The sequence below is a fragment of the Schistocerca piceifrons genome, chromosome 2, assembly GCF_021461385.2.
Source record: "Schistocerca piceifrons isolate TAMUIC-IGC-003096 chromosome 2, iqSchPice1.1, whole genome shotgun sequence".
Taxonomy (NCBI): Eukaryota; Metazoa; Arthropoda; class Insecta; order Orthoptera; family Acrididae; genus Schistocerca; species Schistocerca piceifrons.
Window position 1 is genome coordinate 942047651 of NC_060139.1, and position 23601 is coordinate 942071251.

Consider the following 23601-nt stretch of genomic DNA (forward strand, 5'->3'; position numbering starts at 1 on the left):
TCCGGATGTAATTAACATTTTATAATGCAACAAACGGAACTGATTACGTATTTGTTTATATGTTCAGATGTGCTAACAAAACTAACGGGGTTCTATTTAAAAAAAACGTAGGTTTGTGTTAAAAAACATACTTCCGTGCATTTTTTTATGGTTTGTATTAACCAATTACACTAGCCCATCTGCTCACGTTCGGTCTGTGGAATCGATTCGTCAGTATTTGATGTGGTTTACGAAATATATCCAGCGGTAATGTTAGGTGACTCACCCTGTATATATACCAAAAATCTCATAAAGTACTTCATTGATCTACGGCAAATTTAATATAGGCTGTATATATATATATATATATATATATATATATATATATATATATATATATACATATAATTCTGAAGTAGATCAGTCAATTATGTTTCACTTTCATATATTACATTTATATTTATGTATTATATATAGCCTATATTAAAATATATCGCCTATGCTCGTCCCAAAGTTCATTAGGGTATCGCGTAAAAATTTGAAGTAAAGTGGTCAAGAATTTTTGCCATTTTTGGTAACGATGTTTTCCATTAATTGATTACTTATTTGTTTATATATTTTACTGATTTAAAAATAGGTGCGTAAAATAGGAACGTATTCGAATGTAAGACTGAGTCAAACCTTCAAGTCAGTAGACTGACAGAGTTCAGAGTTTCGCGAGCGCAAACATACACAGTCTAAATTTTTGTGTGTAAGGATTGAAAAAATCCTCATTAAGTGGTATCATGTTAAGTTACAGGCTTAACACAGAAAGACAAGTACATAAGTCAAATATTGTGTACACGTCTTGAGGCAGCATTAGTCACGGCGTGCATATTATTCAGACTACAGTTGATCATTATTTGAGGATGAGAGCGCTAAGCGACTTCTTGCAAACTTTACACATAATTTCAACCTTTTCGAAACTCTCGCTGACATTCATTGCAAATTAATGAAAGGAAAAAATCCATCGATATTGGATTTTAGCTGTTCCGGCAAATATTCGTCAGCATTAGGTATGACTTTTTAATTTATTATTTCTTTATTAACTCTATTCGCAACACATTTTGCAGTTAGTTTCCACATAATTATATGACTGCTTGTACCTACAAAATTATATGATTGTGAAATATATAAACGGTCCATTAATCTTGATGTGACCAACTGTCAAAAGCCTGAATAGCCACTTTTTGGAGCGCAGATCTGTAGCAAGAGCGTCGGTGGGGCTATGGAAGGTACAGACAGGTACGTAGAGCCATGCCGGCTCCAGTGCAGTGCCCAGATAAACCAGGTTTATCGGTTGAGTAGTCATGACGCAAGCAGCATGATCAAGGTGGTCCCACAGAATCTCGATTGGGTTTAAATCCCGGGAGTTTGTTGTCAGAGGAGTATTGTAAACTCATTCTGGTGCTTATAATAAAAAATATGTGGAAATAATGTCCGCCCCTGGTAGCTGAGTGGTCAGCGCAGCGGAATGTTATACCTAATGGCCCGGGTTCGATTCCCGGCTGGGTCGGAGATTTTCTCCGCTCAGAGACTGGGTGTTGTGTTGTCCTTATCATCATCATTTCATCCCCATCGACACGCATGTCGCCGAAGTGACGTCAACTCGAAAGACCTGCACCAGGCGAACGGTCTACCCGACGGGAGGCCATAGTCACACGACATTATTTGTGGAAATAATGAAATTAATTAATGGCAGATAAGAAAATAATAAAGAGGTTATGTGAAATCGGAATTTTGATTACTACCTCCTATGAAATTTTCCGGCCTGTCGGACAAACACAGTAAGCTGAGCTATGCCTGTGCATGGGTAAAAAATATTTTCATATTAGTTCCACATAAACGAATTAATCTTTCTCTTGTTGTAGATTTATGCTTATCAATTAAAAATACTACGTCCGATCGCCGTATCGACCTATAAAGTGTCCTTCACACTGTTGTAATCGGATCCTCGTGATAACCCCGAAGAACACAGGTGGGCTGCTTGGGTTTTTATATATTGCAATACTACTTGGGATAACGACTCGTACAACTTTTCACTGGTAAAATAATATCATATTCTTCCTTCGAAGCACATCAGGAATACAGACTTTTTACTTATTCTAACAATCAAAATGGCTACCGTCCATTACTTTCTGAAATAACGTGCGTCTTGGTTCAAATGGCTCTAAGCACTATAAGCCTTAACATCTGAGGTCATCAGTCCCCTAGACTTAGAACTGCTTAAACCTAACAAACCTAAGGACATCACACACATCCATGCCCGAGGCAGGATTGGAACCTGCGACCGTAGCAGCAGCACTGTTCCGGACTGAAGTGCCGAGCGGCTACCTTCGTTCATTAACAGATAGCGAGTCCCTCCTCTTACCGACGAACAGGAGAAACATTAGGCGCAGGCTCTATGCTGGGCTACCGCTTCACGTTTTATATTTGCCTTTGAAGAGAACGAAAACATAAAAGCAAGAAATGCGAGAGGTACATTATATGCTCTTTGAACCACACCGTACACTATAAGCTGTGTGACACGTTGCATTATCCTACTGGTAGATGCCAACGTGCCGAGGAAAAACAACCGGCATGTGGGGATGGACATACTCCTCAAGGATACAAGCATTCTGGTGTTGATCCATTGTGCCTCCCAGAATGAAGAGATCACCCAGCCAATGACATGAAAACATTAACACCAATAAACCCCATCCTCAGGCATGATGTTTGCTTTCGGCCGTTATATGCTGTACATGCCAACGGCCATCGGTCCGATGGACCGTAAAAGGTGATTCATCTCAAAACACCACCTTTCTCCACTCAGTGGACGCTCAGTTGCTGCACCGGCGTGTATATTCCAGCCGTCATCACCGATAAACAGCAGTCAGCATGAGTGCATGAAACAGGCGCCTGTTGCGGAGGCCTGTAAGCAGCAACGTTCGTTAACGGTCGTTGACGAGACAATGTTGTTAGCCGGTTGGCTGATCTGGCCGATCAGTTGCCGAAAAGCTGCACGTCTATTCGCACACGTCTATTTGTCGAGCAGATACGCAAAACTATAGGCCTATATCTCTGACATCGATCTGTTGTAGAATTTTAGAACATGTCTTTACTCGCGTATCATGTCATTTCTGGAAACCCAGAATCTACTCTATAGGAACCAACATGGACTCCGGAAACAGCGATCGTGTGAGACCCAACTCGCTTTATTTGTTCATGAGACCCAGAAAATATTAGATACAGGTTCCCAGGTAGATGCCATTTTCCTTGACTTCCGGAAGGAGTTCGATACAGTTCCGCACTGTCGCCTGATAAACAAAGTAAAAGCCTACGGAATAGCAGACCAGCTGTGCGGCTGGATTGAAGAGTTTTTAGTAAACAGAACACAGCATGTTGTTCTCAATGGAAAGACGTCTACAGACGTTAAAGTAACCTCTGGCGTGCCACAGAGGAGTGTTATGGGACCATTGCTTTTCACAATGTGTATAAATGACCTAGTGGATAGGGTCGGAAGTTCCATGCGGCTTTTCGCGGATGATGCTGTAGTATACAGAGAAGTTGCAGCATTAGAAAATTGCAGCGAAATGCAGGAAGATCTGCAGCGGACAGGCACTTGGTGCAGCGAGTAGCAACTGACCCTTAACATAGACAAATTTAATGTATTACGAATACATAGAAAGAAGGGTCCTTTATTGTATGATTATATGATAGCGGAACAAACACTGGTAGCAGTTACTTCTGTAAAATATCTGGGAGTATGCGTACGGAACGATTTAAAGTGGAATGATCATATAAAATTAATTGTTGATAGGGCGGGTGCCAGGTTCAGATTCATTGGGAGAGTGCTTAGAAAATGTAGTCCATCAACAAAGGAGGTGGCTTACAAAACACTCGTTCGACCTATACTTGAGTATTGCTCATAAGTGTGGGATGCGTACCAGGTCGGGTTCACAGAGGAGATAGAGAAGATCCAAAGAAGAGCTGCGACTTTTGTCACAGGGTTATTTGGTAAGCGTGATAGCGTTACGGAGAAGTTTAGCAAACTCAAGTGGCAGACTCTGCAAGAGAGGCGCTCTGTATGGCGATGTAGCTTGCTGTCCAGGTTTCGAGAGGGTGCGTTTCTGGATGAGGTATCGAATATATTGCTTCCCCCTACTTATACCTCCCGAGGAGATCACGAATGTAAAATTAGAGAGATTCTAGAGCACACGGAGGCTTTCCGGCAGCCGTTCTTCCCGCGAACCATACGCGACTCTAACAGGAAAGGGAGGTAATGACAGTGGCACGTAAAGTGCCCTCCACCACACACCGTTGGGTGGCTTGCGGAGTATAAATGTAGATGTAGATGTACAAATTTCTAGAGCCCTATTCCATCCCTGTCATCTATGGCCCTTGGTGTGCTACAGTTTCCTCGGCACCGTTTTGTATTGCGCCATTTTGCGATGCACGATATATTTTAACCACGGAGGCACGGGAACAGTTTACGAAACTACCAGTTTCGGTAATTCCTTCACCCTTGGCCCGAAAGGCCAATGATTATGCCCTTTTGAACGTCAGATAAAGGGCATTACGGCAACAATTGCACTGTTTTTCGCGTCCCCCGTCGCTGTTAAGCACCCTCCGCTGCTAGTGCTGCCACCTGCCAGCCGGGAGTGGTTATTGCACGTTCACGTCGAACATAGCCGATAGCCACATTAATGCGACTGAACGTATAGTTCAGGAAATACGACCTGATTGTGAGATGTGTGAAAAACTAGCCTTAAAATGGAGAGCAAATTTTCCATATTATATGTTTTGCACATGGGCGTGCGATTCTTTAAAGATTCGTGCATCGCGAAAGGATTGCTGGTGAAATATAGCTGCAGTCTCAAACTGTGTTGTGAACGAGGCAGTTTTACGATTATAGTTTACTTTGAAAGTCTCGGCTGAAATAAAAGTAGATTCTGCACCAGGACCGCTATGAGAACGCTTCACTTACCGACAAAAGGGAACAAGTGTGCTCATATATTCTCACTGTATGAGTCCGCAAAACTTCAGTGTCATGTCGTCTAATCCGGCCACCGTACGCAAAGAACAAACCACGACACAGCAAGGCAGAACTTTGTAGTTGACTAGGACATATTTATTTTTTTCTGGTGACCGAAACGTGCAAAGTCGCAAGACAAGTTAACGATCTTACAATAGTGAAGTCTACCTTTAACATAATGATATTTAGTCTTAACTAACACAAAGTTACATCCACATCTACATCTACATCTACATGGTTACTCTGCAATTCACACTTAAGTGCATGGCAGAGGCTTCATCGAATCATTTTCATACTACTTCTCTACCATTCCAATCTCGAATGGCGCGTGGGAAAAAGGAAGACCTAAATCTTTCCGTTCGAGCTCTGATTTCTCTTATTTTATCATGATGATCTTTTCTCCTTACGTAGGTGGGTGTCAACAAAATATTTTCGCGTTCGGAAGAGAAAGTTGGTGATTAAAATTTCGTAAATAGATTTCGCCGCAAAGAAGACCGCCTTTGTTTCAGTGACTGCCACCCCAACACGTGTATCATATCACTGACACTCTCACCCCTACTGCGCGATAACACGAAACGAGCTGCCCTTATCTGCAATTTTTCGATGTCCTCCGTAAATCCTACCTGGTAAAGATCCGACACCGCGCAGCAATATTCCAGCTGAGGATGGACAAGTGTAATGTAGGCTGTCTCTTTAGTGGGTGTTCTGCCAACAAAGCGCAGTCTTTGTTTTGCCTTCTTCACAATAATATCTATGTGGTCTTTCCAATTTAAGTTGCTCGTAATTGTAATTTCTAAGTATTTAGTCGAATTGACAGTCCTTAGATTTGTGTGATTTATCGTATGCTCAAAATTTATCGGATTTCTTTTAGTACCCATGTAGATGACCTCGCACTTTTCTTAGTTTAGTGCCAACTGCCACTTTTCGCACCATACAGAAATGCTCTCTAGATCATTTTGTTATTGGAATTGATCGTCTGATGATTTTACTAGACGATAAATTACAGCGTCATCTGCAAACAATCTAAGGGGGCTCCTCAGATTATCACCTAGATCGTTTATGTAAATCAGGGACAGCAGTGGGCCTATGACACTACCTTGCCGAATCCCAGATATCACTTCTGTTCAACTCGATGATTTACCTTCTATCACTACGAACTGTGTCCGCTTTGAGAGGAAATCACGAATCCAGTCACACAACTGAGACGATACTCTATATGCACGCAATTCGATTAATAGTCGCTTATGAGGAACGGTATGAAAAACCTTCTAGAAATCTAGGAATATGTAATCGATCTGAGATCCATTGTCGACAGCACTCATTACTTCACGAGAATAAAGAGCTAGCTGTGTTGCACAAGAACGGTATTTTCTGAATCCGTGTTGGTTACGTATATATAAGTAAGTCAAAATATATCAAGGAACTAGATTAAATGAATCACGAATTACCTCAACGAAAAGTCACGCTAACACTACTAAATGTAGGGAACTCTGCTTGGCGACTGAAGCACCAGGTTATCTGCGCAGCCCGCCGATACAAGATGAACGGAGCTATTTTCAAATTGGAATTAAGTCAGAAAATCCAGGTTGCATACTTGAAGCATATTACGAGCCAGCTGCTCAGAGTAGAGATCGAGTTACTGTGCATTGTGGCGGCCGTCGTGGCCGAGCGGTTCTAGGCGCTTCCGTCCGGGACAGCGCTTCTGCTATGTTCGCAGGTTCAAATCCTGCCTCGGGCATGGATGTGTGTGATGTCCTTAGGTTAGTTAGGTTTAAGTAGTTCTAAGATCTAGGGGACTGATGACCTCAGATGTTAAGTCCCATAGTGCTAAGAGCCATTTGAACCACTTCAACTGCGCATTGTGAACACTTACATCTGCCCAAAATCAGCAAATTACGGAAAAGAGCGACAAATGTGAGTCAGCTACCGGCTCCTCAGACGCTCCTGTATCGCCTCGTCTACTGTTCGACCTTCTAGTGCCCAAAAAACTACTTCCTTCTACTCATATACCCACCTTTCAAAAATTCAGGTTGGAGTGGACGACTCCATGCAGTTGCCAAGTGAAATTGTCGGTGGCGTTTGCTACCGCAGCCGCAACGTACAAGTGAGCTGTTTAGCAGGTTATGTATATACCCTGCCCAGCACATTAAAGTGGCCACCTGTCAAAAACCAGAATAGCCACCTTTTGCAGCACGGACCGCCGCGAGGCGTGCGGGAAAAGAATCGGTTAGATTCTGCAAGATATCGATGGGGATGCCGAGACATGCAGACACCAGTGCCGTGGTCATCTTCGCTACGTTTCTCTGTTAAAGATAAAAGACTCGAACAGCGCTATGGAGCTGCTCACACAGATTCTCGATTGGGTTTAGATCCGGGAAGTTTCGTGGCCAGGAAGTAAGGTAAAGCATTCTGGTACTCTTTGAAGCACGCACGAAGAGGCATGTCCTGGTGGATACCATCTCGCCGAGGAAAAAGCGAACTACATGTAGGGGTGGGCATGAGCCTCAAGAATAGATGCATCTGCTGATCGACTGTTCCTTCCAGGATGACGAGATCACTCACGGAATGCCGCGAAAGCATTCCCCAGACCATAATGCTCCCTCCTCCGACCAAGGCTCTTCCGACGGTTGTTGCAGTGTGTTTGCTCTCTGACGTTTCACGCTGCCAACAGACATCTGTCCGACGGAACATAAAGCGCGATTCATCTGAAAGGGCCACCTGTCGCCAGTCACTCGACGTCCAGTTGCGGCAATGGCGTGCAGAGTCCAGCCTTCGTCGCCGATGAACAGTAAGCAGCAGGGGTGTATAAACCAGGCGCCTACTAAGGAGTCCCATGCGCAGCAATGATCCCTGAGCGGTCGTTGAGGTAGCGCTGTTAGTAGCGCCTTGATTGATCTGGTCTGTCACCCGCTCAGTGGTTGCACGTCTATTCGTACATGCACATCTGTCATTCACCGCTGTCAGCTATGGCCCGTGGTGCACCGCAGTGGCCTCGGCTTCGGATTTCGACAGCGTCGTTTTGTCATGCACAGTATACTTTAATCACGATGGCACGCAAACTGTTTACATATCAGTCCGTTTCGTAATTACTTCCATCCTTGGCCCGAAAGTCTATATCATACCTTTTTGGACGTCAGATAAATCGCTCCGTTTCCGCATTACAACGACCGCTTTGAATACCCTCCACTGTTAGTGCCACCACCTGCCGTCAGTGAGTGGTTACTGTGCGTCGACGTCGAACATAGGCGGTGCTCTCATTAATGTGATGGAAATGGAAATAAGTGTTTGGCGTCATTGACCGGGAGGCACATTGCGCGGCCGGTCCGGCCGCCATGGTGCAGGTCTTATTACATACGACGCCACATTTGACGACCTAAACGCCGGATGGGGATTAAATGATGATGAAGACAACACAACACCCAGTCCCGGAGCGGAGAAAATCTCCGACCCAGCCGCGAATCGAACCCGGACCCGTAGGACGGCAATCCGCAACGCTGACCACTCAGCTATCGGGGCGGACATTAACGTGATCCGATCGTGTATGTTAAAACATGTTTTTGTTTTATGACTAGATATACTGAATTTGTCTCTTTTCGTTTAACGGCTGATCGCGGTGACAATTCGTGATTTATATACATACGTGCCGCGCGATCGAACGTCTTTCAGAGCAACGTCCTTCCGGTCTTCTCCGTTAGGTTTTTATCGACGTTCGTACCTTTATGAAAATTTAATTGGATGCAGTGGAGTTTTTTAATGTTTAAAGCTTTTGACATCAGTAAGAGTTTATTGAAGGTTGTAAGCTGAAGAAATAGTTGCTCTGGATTTGAATATATTGTGTTTTATGGAGGAGAGGGAGATTAGTTTCATCGGTAGAATGTATTTTAATTTTTATTATACAGTGAACCCGGAGAGGAGTTCATGGGACGGGCAACAAAAATTTGGTGAAGTATGAGGGGCGTTCTATATACAGGGTGTTACAAAAAGGTACGGTCAAACTTTCAAGAAACATTCCTCACACACAAATAAAGAAAAGATGTTATGTGGACATGTGTCCGGAAACGCTTAATTTCCATGTCAGAGCTCGTTTTAGTTTCCTCCACCTACGCTCAATGGAGCACGTTATCATGATTTCATACGGGATACTCTACCTGTGCTGCTAGAACATGTGTCTTTACAAGTACGACACAACATGTGGTTCATGCACGATGGAGCTCCTGCACATTTCAGTCGAAGTGTTCGTACGCTTCTCAACAGCAGATTCGGTGACCGATGGAGTGGTAGAGGCGGACCAATTCCATTGCCTCCACGCTCTCCTGACCTCAACCCTCTTGACTTTCATTGATGGGGGCATTTGAAAGCTCTTGTCTACGCAACCCCGGTACCAAATATAGAGACTCTTCGTGCTCGTATTGTGGACAGCTATGATACAATACGCCATTCTCCATGGCTGCATCAGCGCATCAGGGATTCCATGCGACTGAGGGTGGATGCATGTACCTCGCTAACGGAGGATATTTTGAACATTTCCTGTAACAAAGTGTTTGAAATCACGCTAGTACGTTCTGTTGCTGTGTGTTTCCATTCCATGATTAATGTGATTTGAGGAGAAGTAATAAAATGAGCTCTAACATGGAAAGTAAGCGTTTCCGGACACATGTCCACATAACATATTTTCTTTCTTTGTGTGTGAGGAATGTTTCCTAAAAGTTTGGCCGTACCTTTTTGTAACACCCTGTATATGCAACTTTTATTTTGAAGTGGTTTGTTTTTATTAAGAGTTCTTTCGGTTAGGAAATGCTATTTTTCAACATTCAATGCGGCAGCCTTACGCCACGCCGGCCGCTGTGGCCGAGAGGTTCTAGGCGCTTCAGTCCGGAACCGCGCTGCTGCTACGGTCGCAGGTTCGAATTCTGCCTCGGGCATGGCTGTCTGTGATGTCCTTAGGTTAGTTAGGTTTAAGTAGTTCTAAGTTCTAGGGAACTCATGACCTCAGATGTTAAGTCCCATAGTGCTCAGAGCCATTTCAACCATTTGAACCTTACGTCACCTTACTGAGACGGCTCTACTGGTCGACGTCGGAGCCGGGTCTTGGAGCGTCAATATCTTCCCCATCATCCACGTCTGCTTCCCACAAAGTGTGCACTTCATTGGGTCAGACAGATGGAAGCAGGAAGGTGCGAGACCTGTGCTGTAGGCTGGATGTCGAAGAACAGTCCAGTGCGGTTTTGTGAGTTTCCTCTCCGGTGCGTGAACTTTTGTCAGGCCTTAAGTTACAGCAGAAGGAAAAGTTCGTTACCATTTTTGTGGTGACGAAAACGCTGAAATCATTTCTTGAGTTTCCTTAGGAAACCACATACGCTTCTATGTCGCTCGTTGTACCATGAGGGAGAACATCAAACAGGACAACCCGCGTGCGGCCGCTCCCGCCGGAGGTTCGAGTCCTCCCTCGGGGATGGGTGTGAGTGTTGTCCTTAGCGTTAGGTTAGTTAAGTAGTTTGTAAGTCTAGGGACCGATGACCTCAGCAGTTTGCTCCCACAATAATTCACACGCATTTGAACATTTTTGAACAGGACAACCCGCTCAGATTCCCAGAAGACGGTCGCCGGAGAAGTGGCAGTGTAGGGCCACTCCATGGATTGCCGTTTTGTTTCCATTTCGAAGTGATAAACCCGTTTTTTATCAACAGGGACGATATTGTCACTATCAGGCTCGTAACGTGCAAGCAGCTCCGCACAGACCGTTCGTTGTTGGTTTGGTCTTCTGTTAGTCGGCGAGGAACCCAAAGGGGACACGCCTTTGAGCACCCCGACTGGTGCACAAGTGTGTCGGCTCGAGCAACGGAGACGTTCAGTTGAGTAGCGATGTGCTTGTTATTTGTCGATCACCTCGAATGAGAGTGTCCACGCGTTCCAACATTGCAGGAGTCTCAGGAGTGTGGGGCCCTCAGGCACGAGGGAGCGAGCTTGTTACAATGATTAAAAACGTCTCACCCAACGACTCACCGTGCTTTTGTTGTCTTCCAGCTCTGTGTAGACATTTTTCAAGTGCCCCTGAATATCTAAGACCCTCTGGTGACAGATATCTGCTTGGCACGCACCTCCTTCACAGATGTCATTTTGAAGGCTACGTACAGCGCCACCACCTATCGGAACTCCATGAAACTACAGGCGCTGAAGTGGGAATATTTCGCGATGTCCCACAACAAATTCCGCATTTTTTCAGCAAAAATTGGGCGACACAAATACGTCTTGTATTAATTATTGAACGCCCTCGTATTTAGGCACATGAAGACTGCTTTAAGAGAGAAGAATTCGATGAGGTTTTGAACCGTTTATAGAATTTATGCGCCTCTGAGCAACGATTTCATCAGTACTACTGACAGCAGACAGGTACGAATTTTATCATAGTCGTCATCCTTGCACTATGGACCCTGTTGTATTTTTCCCTCCACAAAGCCCAACCTGCAATCTAAAAATGAAAGTTAATATTATTAGCCAACGAAGGATTCTGCTGCACAGAAGAGAACGTAGAGCTCTGATTGAAATTGTTTGCTATCTGAATTTTAATTGGGTTACATACAAATCACGCTGAATCCAAAACACGAATTCACTTTCCGTAATTAGATAAACGTAAAACTGCGTAAGGAACACACAAAACAGAAGAAGAACATTTAAAACAATAAAGAAAAAAATCCAAAGGAAGTATATACAGTGCCCATCATAAAATAAGATCTATGGTGAATGCCTACCAGAAGACTGTATAACGTGTTGCTGATGATACATGTGGTCGCTTTAGGAGTGCTCAAACTGTGAAGGAGGAAAATTTTTATTAATGAAAAATACAGAGTTCTATACTAATTTTCAAGACTATAATCGTTTCATTAAATACTATTAAATAAGAAAAACATAATACTATTTACTTAATCACTCAACTGTCTTATACTTTCTAAGAAAAATAAAGTATTCAAAAAAATGGTTCAAATGGCTCTGAGCACTATGGGACTTAACATCTATGGTCATCAGTCTCCTAGAACGTAGAACTACTTAAACCTAAATAACCTAAGGACAGCACACAACACCCAGTCATCACGAGGCAGAGAAAATCCCTGACCCCGCCGGGAATCGAACCCGGGAACCCGGGCGTGGGAACGCTACCGCACGACCACGAGCTGCGGACCAATAAAGTATTCAGCTTTTATTGGTATTGTGATATTGCCCCTCCTTCTCTCAAGATAATACTTGGCTATCAGCTTTTAAAACTGGCCAAATAATAGTGATTACATTAAAATAAAAATTCATACAACTAGGTACAATTAAATAAAAGCGAATTCTATTAAGACACCCAAAGAAAATCATGCTCTCGCCAAAAACGAATTTATCCATAACGGTTAAAAGGTAATATCATCTACTTCCCTGACATCTCTCACTGCAACTTCGGAAGCATTTGTGACGTCTTCGGCGTTTTTCAGTTCAGCAGAAAAAATATCAGTTTCATGGCAATTTCGACTACTTGTAATATTGGAAAAGCGGTAAGAGATTTTTTCGTCCATTCTTATGTGCAATCGCCGCCTAGCGCAGTTGTTATTTATGTACGAAATATTAGACTATAATAAGGCAGTTGCAGACCTATAGAAGATTTTCGCACGAGCTCATTCTGCATTGACCTCACTGTTTCCAACTACAGGACAATCCGCTATGTAGCCTTACCCATTATCAAGCGTTTCCAACAAAACACGATATCTGACCTTTGGAGCCATACTGCTACTCTTACGGTTGGTTGGTTGGTAGTATGTATAGTAGCGTGCTCAACAATGAAGTCATCAGCGCCCTTACTAAACCAACTGGAGACGAATTAGATTTATTTGTGTACCAATAAGGTATTATAGGAAATATTAGTCTAAGCCATAGTGCTGCACCCTCACCCACACTCACTTTTTCACACAGAAGAACAAAATCCATTGCTAAAATATACAGGTTATAATTTCACAATACTTCAAATGTATGACGTTTCACCACCAGTGATCGTTTGTAGGGAAGAGGGAGTCATCAGATCTTGGTGCGCCCTTCGCCTACATCTAAGATGAGGTGAAAGGCAGTAGGTGACATTTCAGCCTTTCGTAACATTCCCTACACCGGCCACAACGAGATACACAATCGAATCGTATGTTTTTAAAGGCGCTTAAGTCAGCAGATAAATATTCGTGGGAAATTGGGAAAAACTGTTCAATTCGTGTAATAACTTTATTTGGGAATCTTTGTTGGCGTTGTTATATTATGTGATGCAAACGAGGCTGTCAGACAGGAGACTGAATTCCTAATGTTATATTTCGGTGATGTACTTAACCATTAAAAACAGGAAACTGATGACCTAATCAAATACGTTTAAAGGATAGTGAAGTCGCACACCCGCTTTTATTAATATCAACATTATCTTGATTGCATACAATAAAACAAACATGGTTCTACATTTCACAACTTGATTCATCATTCTACAACAATAATCAGTGTCTGACAGTTTATTCAACTAGTGGTCCTGGCTGTCGTTCTTTACACGCCACATCAAAATTTCTTCATAGAACGATAGGTTTTCCTCAGGAACGTAATGCTTTGCCAAGTCCTTCATTATATTAGACTTAATTGGAACCTTTCCCTAATGGGTAAGCTAGTTTTTCTGGCGCACTCAACGGATCACGTTCGAGATCCAGAACAAAATTGTGACTACTCATATCATTAGTCATTCTAGGAGCAGCAATACAACTGTTTCTTGTGACTACAGCCGACATGGTCGTCGAAAGAGCAAAAACTGTATTTAAAACAATTTCCATTTGATTCTTCAGTCTCAGATGCACATGTTTTAAATACATAACATATTCGATCACTCTGGATCATCTTTAGATCTGAAGCAAAGTAAAACTAAATATTATGTATTGTCTATTATTTTACAATTGGTAGAAAAGTATTGTACGTAAATGTAAAATTCGCTATGTAGTTCCGTCAGCAATCATTAGTGCATGTGTCAGAACTTCGTATCATACTACTGTGTTTTGCAGCTGTGCTCAACGATTGAAATTGGTATCTGGTGGAGGTAGAGAAAAGGGGCGACGTGGTTGGTGTGGAAGGGGTGGATGTTAGGGGGGAAATGGAGAGAGACTGAGTGGGAAGGAGGAAAGGAAGCAGGGATGGGGTGTGGGAGAGATGGCTTGAGTTTAACAAATTACGTACTGCGCTAAAGTTATAAAATTTTTCCGTTATGTAGAAATTCCTCATTAAAATATTAAAAGTGTAGAAAAGTGGCAGTGAAACTGCAAAAGGCAAATAGTAAAATTATGATATGCAGTGAGGAGAATTTGGAAATGAGAAAGAAGGAAAGTAGGAGGGAGGGGGTGGGAGCGAGTTGTAGGATGTTATGAGTTAAAAAAGGAAGTCTTACAGTAAAAGTGGAAAAAGTAACATTACGCACAAATTTTCTGTTAAAAGTATTAAATGTGTACACCAGTAAATGTGTAAAACTGTAAAAGGCAAACAGTAGTAAATTACAAAAGTAGAATATATAGTAACTAAAACTAAATTAGTCTCTTAGAATATTTAAAGTGTGAAACATTGAAAATATAAAACCATTATGGATTTACTCTAAAATTATGTAACGTAGAATTGCATAAAAATATTTGTTTAAAATTAAATAGTAAAAGACATAAAACAGTAAAATAATAAAAATGGTATTATATAAAATAACTAGAATTAAAGTAAGTTATCATCAAACATTGAAAGTAAAATAGTGAAAGCATGAAACTATGAAAAATATAAAACCATAAATTATAGAAGTGATTCGCTGACCTACTGTTAGGACAGTGTGTTGGGAAAAAAAAGAAAAAAAGGGGGGGTGGATGGTGTGCTGCTGGGACTGAAGAATTAATGAGGATTGTTTTAAACTTTCTTGTGGTATCAAAAACAGAACGTGAAAATTGCTGACAGAGAATGTCGCCTCTCCTTGCGTTCGGAAATTATGGTCTTCCTGTGGTACAGTTGCCCTTTGACTTAAAAGTCTAGTATTTCGGTAGCAGCAATCGCTGGAGGCGAATACAAAGGAGATCCGTCCTCTGAACAAATCATCAATACAAATCGAGGATAGAGCATGATTGCTCGAACGTAAACTGGTCGAGAAGTCTGACGAACTTGAACAATATGTCACACGGAGTGGCCGCGCGGTTCGAGGCGACATGTCATTGATTGCGAGGCCCCTCCCACCGGAAGTTCGAGTCCTCCCTCGGGCATGGGTGTGTGTGTGTGTGTGTGTGTGTGTGTGTGTGTGTGTGTGTGTGTGTGTGTGTGTTGTTCTCAGGATAAGTTAATTTAAGTTAGTTTAGGTAGTGTGTAAGTCTAGGAACCGGTGACCTCATCAGTTTGGTGCCTTAGGAATTCACATACATTTGAACATTTGAACATTGTCAGAGACGCAATAATCTCACACTGTTCGGAATTCCAGAGAACAGCTGAGAGAATACAGCCAATGTAGTGATGAATCTTGTCTACGAGAAGCTAGGCCAGAAGTTGACGCTGAATGACACTGAAAAAAGTCATAGTGGGGGACGTACGACGCTAGGATCTACTAAACCTAACCAGTAATAGTGAAGTTCATATCACACAGAAAAGATCTGAGACCTTCGAAGCGAAGAAGTAACTGAAGTAGTCAGGTCTCACAGTACGAGAGGATCTCACCTCTGAAAGATTAAACATTTTGAACAAAGTGATTTTGAAATTGGCGCTACAAAACACAAGGATAAATGGTGCCAGAACAATGATAAAGACCAAAACTGGAAAAAAGATCAATCTGCAGTGCAAATGAATTTGAATGCCTGTGATTTAGGAACTAAGAGTAAGTTGACTCTTGCTACTGTTTGTTTACAGTGTTACTGTAGACTGTGTAACTCAACACAAGGTACACATGTTCATTTGGAGCGATCTGTCATTGGTGAATAGGAAATTGTTCTGCAGCCATGATCGCTTGGTATTTTAATTTTATTTCACAATGACGTCAGTGGCACAATGAAATACGTTTTTAGCCTAATTGCGTTACAAGTATTTGTGCTGTAGGTACTTAGGTTAATTTACGTATGTATCTCCAAGAAGACATGTTGCAGCTTATTTATGTTGAAACTTCCCCTTAGAAAAATTATACATGACTATGTTTAAACTGACACACAATATTTTTAGCGCAACGCAATCTGACTTTCAAAAATCCCTACAAAAGAATGGCCCTGACTAACATTAACCTATACCTTTCACAAATCACTTACCTCACCAAAAATCTTGGTTACTCGAACTACTGCAATACAGGAGCGCCAATACTGCCAGCTAAATAAATGATTCAAACTACTGAAGGCACTAACTACTAATAGGCATTGTTAGCAAATGAAAGATTTTGATAGAGAACAAACAACGTATTTACCTCAATAGTGTTCAAAAGTCATAATGTATATAGCAGTTCATGACATCTAGTCTTACAAATTTCAAAACTCCGCCATCTCTCTCCCCACATCCACCACTGCTGGCGGCTCACCTACAACTGCTAAACGCTACGCGCTGTTAACAGCCAACTGCCCAACACTACAATGGCAGACAACAATGCAAACTAGCCACAGACTGCACACAGTGCAGCCAGTGATTTTCATACAGAGCGCTACGTAACGTTGCCAATAAGAAAACATAAAGAGCCTACATACATAGCCCCCATGCTCTCCACAAAAAATTTTACAAATTGTTTTGGGCAGTGGCCAATAATGATTTGATGAAACTTTTCATAATTACAATAACAAAGATATCAAATGCACACACTTATTGATACAGTGTTGGTCAAAAGCTCAAATTTTCTCACAGCCCATAAAGACAGTCCTGATCATTCATCACAGTAAAATTGCAGTGTTTTTCTCAAAGTCTGAGCAGTAAAAGAAAATGCACACGGAAGTAGTGGATTTCCATGCAGTCTTGAAGAAGTGCTGTTGTCCTTCCAACGGAAAGACAGTGCTGACTCTCGACATGCAGACAGGTAATGGGCCACAACAGAGTAAACCCACAGCAGAGTCAGTCGAAGTTTTGAAGAATATTAGTAGGTAGGTCATCACAGAGCAGACCCACTGTAGTCCTGGTAGAGAGTATGGTATTGGTGGGCCACCAGAGGTGCAGACCCACTGCAGTCCTTGTAGAAATAATGGTACTGGTGAGTCAGCAAAGGTGTACACCCACTGTAGTCCTTGTAGAAATAATGGTATTGGTGAGTCATCAAAGATGCAGACCGACTGTAGTCCTTGTAGAGACGGCCAGCAACCATCTGTTGCGACTGTGCAGGTGCACAATCACCATCGAAGAGTCTTGCAGAGAATATACCCAGTACAGCGAGCACCACTACTGCCAGCTAAATAAAAGGTTCAAACTGCTGAAGTGACTAACTACTAATAGGCATAATTAGCAAATGAAAGATTTTGATAGAGAACAAACAACGTATTTACCTCAATAGTGTTCAAAAGTCATAATGTATATAGCAGTTCATGACATCCAGTCTTACAAATTTCAAAACTCCGCCATCTTTCTCCCCATATCCACCACTGCTGGCGGCTTACCTCCAACTGCTCAACGCTACGCGCTGTTAACAGCCAACTGCCCAACACTACAATGGCAGACAACAATGCAAACTAGCCACAGACTGCACACAGCGCAGCCAGTGATTTTCATACAGAGTGCTACGTAACGTTGCCAATAAGAAAACATAAACAGCCTACTTACAGTGTTCCTGTTGATCACATGTATTCCTGGCTTTATTCATGTATCTGGCTATTGTAAACCCCTATTTTTATCTATAGATGTTTACATAAAGTGTATACGAGGGACTGAATATCCTGGGATGTTAGCATGGCAAGTTGTTGGTGGTAATTACCTGCTGCTGTTCGCTGATGTATTTGTAAATGCAGCACATTTTGCTGTCATTTCCTTCACAAAGGTTAGGGGTTATTACAGCCTGCAAGCTTGTGACAGTTTACAGGTGTCACGTTCTCATACTTGGAAATTCTCGTGTACCTATGGATTCATGATGTATCGTATGTATTCAACATATTAGTTTAAGGTTTGTTGCATTTTATTTCCAAATAAGTTTGTTTTCAAATTTTTGTTATTTTTAAAGGTTTTCACAAAACGTCTAAAGTAGTTTTCTTAAAAAAAGCGAAAGAAAAAACTTTGTAAAAATTGTAAAATTCTTTTGTAATTGTACTAAAAAGTTTTTCTAATTTTTTTGTAATAGTCAGCTTTAATGAATGTGACGTGTAAGGGCACGTACTTATGTACCCAGCATGCTTGTTGTTATGAGCCAGACTATTCTCTGGTGATATGATTGTTATGCCTGCAGGGAATGTTCTTGTTGTACGCGTGGATTTCCGGCCTGTGAGCTCATGCTATGGTGTGCAACTGATGGTATACTGCACTAGCACATGATGTGTGTTCGCCTATTCACACTAGAGCTGACAATATTTGCTTAAGTTAGTATTTATGTGGATATCAAATTCGCGATGCTGCAACATACGCTTTTCCTGTGATGTGCTTGGGCCACTATACGTTCTATTCATTCATCTCCACTCCTGGGCACACAGTTGTTGACGAGGATATTTTTTGTTCTTTTTTTATGTGTTGACTAGCCGACATAGTGTCTTTTCCTATGAATGGAAAGTGTTCTATTGTATTGGTGAAATGTATGCATGTTAATAAGAATATTCCAAAGGTCTGTAAAATAATGTTCTTATCACTGATACATGCGCTTGCACACAGTAATAAATTCTCTTTGTAATGGCTTTATGTTTGGTTCACTGTCGATCCAGTGATAACAGTAAGATTCTGTCGAAACCCGTCGTTGTCAAATAAAATATAAATACCAAGAAAATTTTCCTTTTCACCATAACTTAACAAAAGTGTTAACTGTTTCGCTTTACTTCATTACTAATTACTATTTTTATTGTTTGTTATTTATTTTGTCAGTTTCAGTACCAAATTTGCCTTACTTCCATGTATTTAATCTAGAAATTTATTATCATATTATTGTCGTTACTCATCATTAGCGCCATTAATATTACACCCTGTTATTATTCCGTTTATCTTCCAGTACTGTTGTGCATAGGCTATTCTAGCTCTATTTAGCGAGTTTCTTTTGTGTCACCAGCTGACTGATTAATGGCCGCTACAAACCGGCGGGCTTTCACCACAAAACCTCCCTCTCCCGAAAGATACCTGTCGCTTTCACTTCCAGGAATCCTTGCTCCTCCACTTCAGCACTTATCCCTTTTCATTTTTCCCAGCAATAACCTAAAGCTGTCACGGTCCAGGAGTGGCACCTTCACACACTTTGCAAGTTCCATATTGCACATTCAAATATCCAGTCTTTGCCAGCTCATCCCAGCGAGTTCTGTTATACATTTCAAGACAGACACCTCCATGTAATACTTCAGTTAGAGACCTGGGTCAAACCAAGTGTTCATAAAAGTTCGGTAGATCTAGATGGCCACATCTAAGACATGATAAATGCAACAGATGAGTGGGTGGAGTAGTCAAACCCCCTTCACTAGGCAACTTTGTCTGTTTCGAAAATTCATTTCATGTCTCGAAACGATATATGAGTACATAATTATATATGTTGACCCTAACATCAATTTTCTATGCAGTAGTCCTCCCAGTGTGAAATTTAAGTGGATGCTTCCTTCTTCAAACATGTCACTGCCTCAACTGTCTCCTGCTTTATCACACAAACAATAGTCACATTCTCACAGATATACTTGCAACTAAATCCCCGAACAGAGTGATTCCGACCTCTCAATCATCTGCACTAGGCGTGTCTGCCTACTACATAATCCCAGAAGGAAACTACAACTGACTACTGTAAGTAGGCTGTTTGCATTGTTGTCTGCCATTGTAGTGTTGGGCAGCGGCAGCTGGATGTGAACAGCGCGTAGCATTGCGCAGTTGGAGGTGAGCCGCCAGCAGTGATGGATGTGGGGAGAGAGATGGCGGAGTTTTGAAATTTGTAAGACTGTCATGAACTGCTATATATAATATGACTATTAAGGTAAATACAGTGTTTGTTCTCTATTAAAATCTTTCATTTGCTAACTATGCCTATCAGTAGTTAGTGCCTTCCTTAGTTTGAATCTTTTATTTAGCTGGCAGTAGTGGCGCTCGCTGTATTGCAGTAGTTCGAGTAACGAAGATTTATGTGAGGTAAGTGATTTGTGAAACGTATAGGTTAATATTAGACAGGGCCATTCTTTTGTAGGGATTATTGAAAGTCAGACTGCGTTGCGCTAAAAAATATTGTGTGTCAGTTAAAACACAGTCTTGTATAATTCTTCTAAGGGGACGTTTCATATGTCGACCCTTAGCCGAGGATACCTCACTGGAATCTTCTGATTTTTTCGTTGTAGTTTGTGTAATTAGTGTAGATTTTGTTTATTGCTAGCGCGTAATTGTAGAGAGAATCTCCTTTGTAGCTGCAGTCTTTCATTGTTGTACAGTAAAACAGTTGTGACATGCATGTAGATTTGAACCAAGTATTTAAGTAGACATTATTTCCATTTCTATGTTAATGTGTTATCTTATTTTGCTCTTCAAATTGTGATTTTCTGTGTTATCGTGTGAAATATTGTGACAATAATGGCGTGTGAAAAACGTAACACTAGGCTCCAAAGTAAACTGAGAAATAATAGTGACGACGAGCGTAGCTTATCAGCGCCGCCGAGTAATGAATTTACTAATGTTCAAAGTAGTAATTTGGTAACTGTGCATAGGGAAATGGAGCGGGCGTCAAATAATGGTGTAGACAGTGAAACAGGTAGTGAACAGGGAAGCATTATCGATCGATCGGTTGGCAACAGCTCGCCTCAGGAATCGGGAATGACAGAACACAATATTGCAAATACTGTAGACTCAGGTTTTGGGTTCTCACCGTTTTCTCAAATGAGTCAAGACACATTTTCCACTTGTCAAAATGTGAATGTTGCCGGTGCAAATTCACTGCCGAAAAGCACTGAGGAACATGTTTCAGACACCAATGCATTGTTATTACAATTAATACAACAAATGGGACAAACACAGCAAAAGCTTCAAAAGTTAGACACGATGGAACAAAATCAGAGACAAACACTGTATTTACCTTAATAGTCATATTATATATAGCAGTTCATGACAGTCTTACAAATTTCAAAACTCCGCCATCTCCCTCCCCACATCCATCACTGCTGGCGGCTCACCTCCAACTGCGCAACGCTACGCGCTGTTCACATCCAGCTGCCGCTGCCCAACACTACAATGGCAGACAACAATGCAAACAGCCTACTTACATTCTTGCTTGTTAGTTGCACGATTACGTAACGACTATAAGGCTCACATACTTAGAACATATACCGACACAGCTAATGAGATTTTCATGCAACATTTTGGTTTACTTGAAAAGACATTCTTTATTTGAAGTACTTTCTGTGGGATTAAAGATGACTTAGTACTTGGTTTCTTTGACAGCTACACAATTATATCACGACGCTACTAATGTGTGACACAATTTACATTGTTGCTTTTGTGCTGTATCTGCTTTATATCTGCACAGTTTTTCTGATTTCTTCTGGAAAGTAAAACATGTTTAATAGTGACTTTGTGGTATAGCTACAATAAGACAGCCTTTTTTTAATTATCACAACAATATGTTACAGTGTAGTACTTTCTTGATCACGGTACTGTACGTAATAACTACGATATCTATACGCAAAGCATTTCACTTTTGTTTATCATGAGATAAGTACATTGACTTCTGCAGAACTTAGCTTTCGGAGGACAATAACTACGACACTTCCACAGAGATTATCTTACAGCAAGACGCACATTTAGCGCTACAGGACACGTATTTGAGTGATTAATTTTGTACTTAGATCATTTATTTTTAAAAATATTTGAAGTACAATGATACAAATGTTATCTGATCCTCAGGGGGGTACACGCCTACTTTGGGTACCATGTGTTTGGCAAGCACAAGGAGCCCTAGCTAATATGGTATTTGCTTATACAACTTTACACATCGGTACCATATTTCTCTAACACAGAATTACACAGCTATCTGATTATTTGACAGAGAAACAAACATTCTTTTTACTATGTCAGTGACAGATGTTTACACAATTACACAGTTGGATAACTTCACACTTATGAAACTGTATTTTGTCTGTACTTTGTAAACTGTTCACATTTTTTCGGAACCATTGTGATACTATGAGGGCTTTGAATGGTGTATTTGGTATGGGATCATGATTTTAAAGTACATTTGAAGTAGATGACACTTTTGACATGAGCAGAGAATTTTTTTAGGTTTTGTAATTACTGAAGGAAGCTACACCTTTTTTGAGATTTGGCTGAGGTTTTATGGTGTTATGATGACGATGTGTATTACGCTGTTGCAGTATGTTTATGATCAATAAGCTGATGCTATATGAGCTATTTGAGTATGCTACGTATCTGTTATGATGAAATATTGAAGAAGTGTCGACGAATAAGGTAAGGAATAATGAGTAGTGGTTAGGGACTCTGGTTTGTGAAAAAGGTTGTTGGAAACCAAGAATCGTACTTTAAGAGTTATGAAATGTGTGTATATGCGTGAATGTATCACAATGCTGGCGAAAATTTTTTGGACGCTGTTATATTTATAGGATTTTGTTTCTACAGATGTGTAACCCAAATTCTTGACCTGTGAAATATTTTTATATGAGACTGTCACTGTGGCGGAAACTGCCGTCGTAAATATTTCAGCAAGAAAGGTAAGTGACCTTGGCGTAATGCGTTTTGGGTGCCCAGCTGAGAGGTAGACGTCTGACAAAAGAAAGCCATTAGGTGCAAAAAAAAAAAAAAATGGAGGCCATTATCCTCCCTGTTGACATTCCTTTGTAGAAAGCATTGCAAATATGACACGCTCGAACTTGAAAACATATGATTACACTGTGGAGCTCTTAATTTATGATATTTACTAAAATGCCTAATGAAATGATGAGAAACATTTTACATCCATTGTCTTTCTAGTTGAGACATTGCTCATTTTGTTTAATATCTAGTTTCTAGTGGCACTGCAGCATTGGTTAAAATAAAAATTTTATAGATGTACTAATATAAATATTTTCTGTCTATGGATCGAGTAAATAATAATTTTTTCAAAAAATGAGGGAGCACAAAAAGACATTTACCTTCACAGGAACTGCATTCATAATTTTCTTTTCAAGTACTTGGTAACTTTTTTGGTGGAATAACTTCTTGTGGTGCACCACTTTAATTACTTAGACATTAAGATGTGATTATACATTTCCCTTATCTGCATTGTTATCTTTAGTGTACTATTTTTTCTGCTTGAGCTATGTCATGTTTAGGTATAAGTTATTTCATTTTCTGCTGCTGTTTGCCAGACATAGTGCTACTGAATTTTAATTTGTGTTACTCTGCTAAGCCAGATTTATTTTTCTTGTTTGCTGCACATTGCCTTATATTAGTTGTAATATTGCAATTGCTTT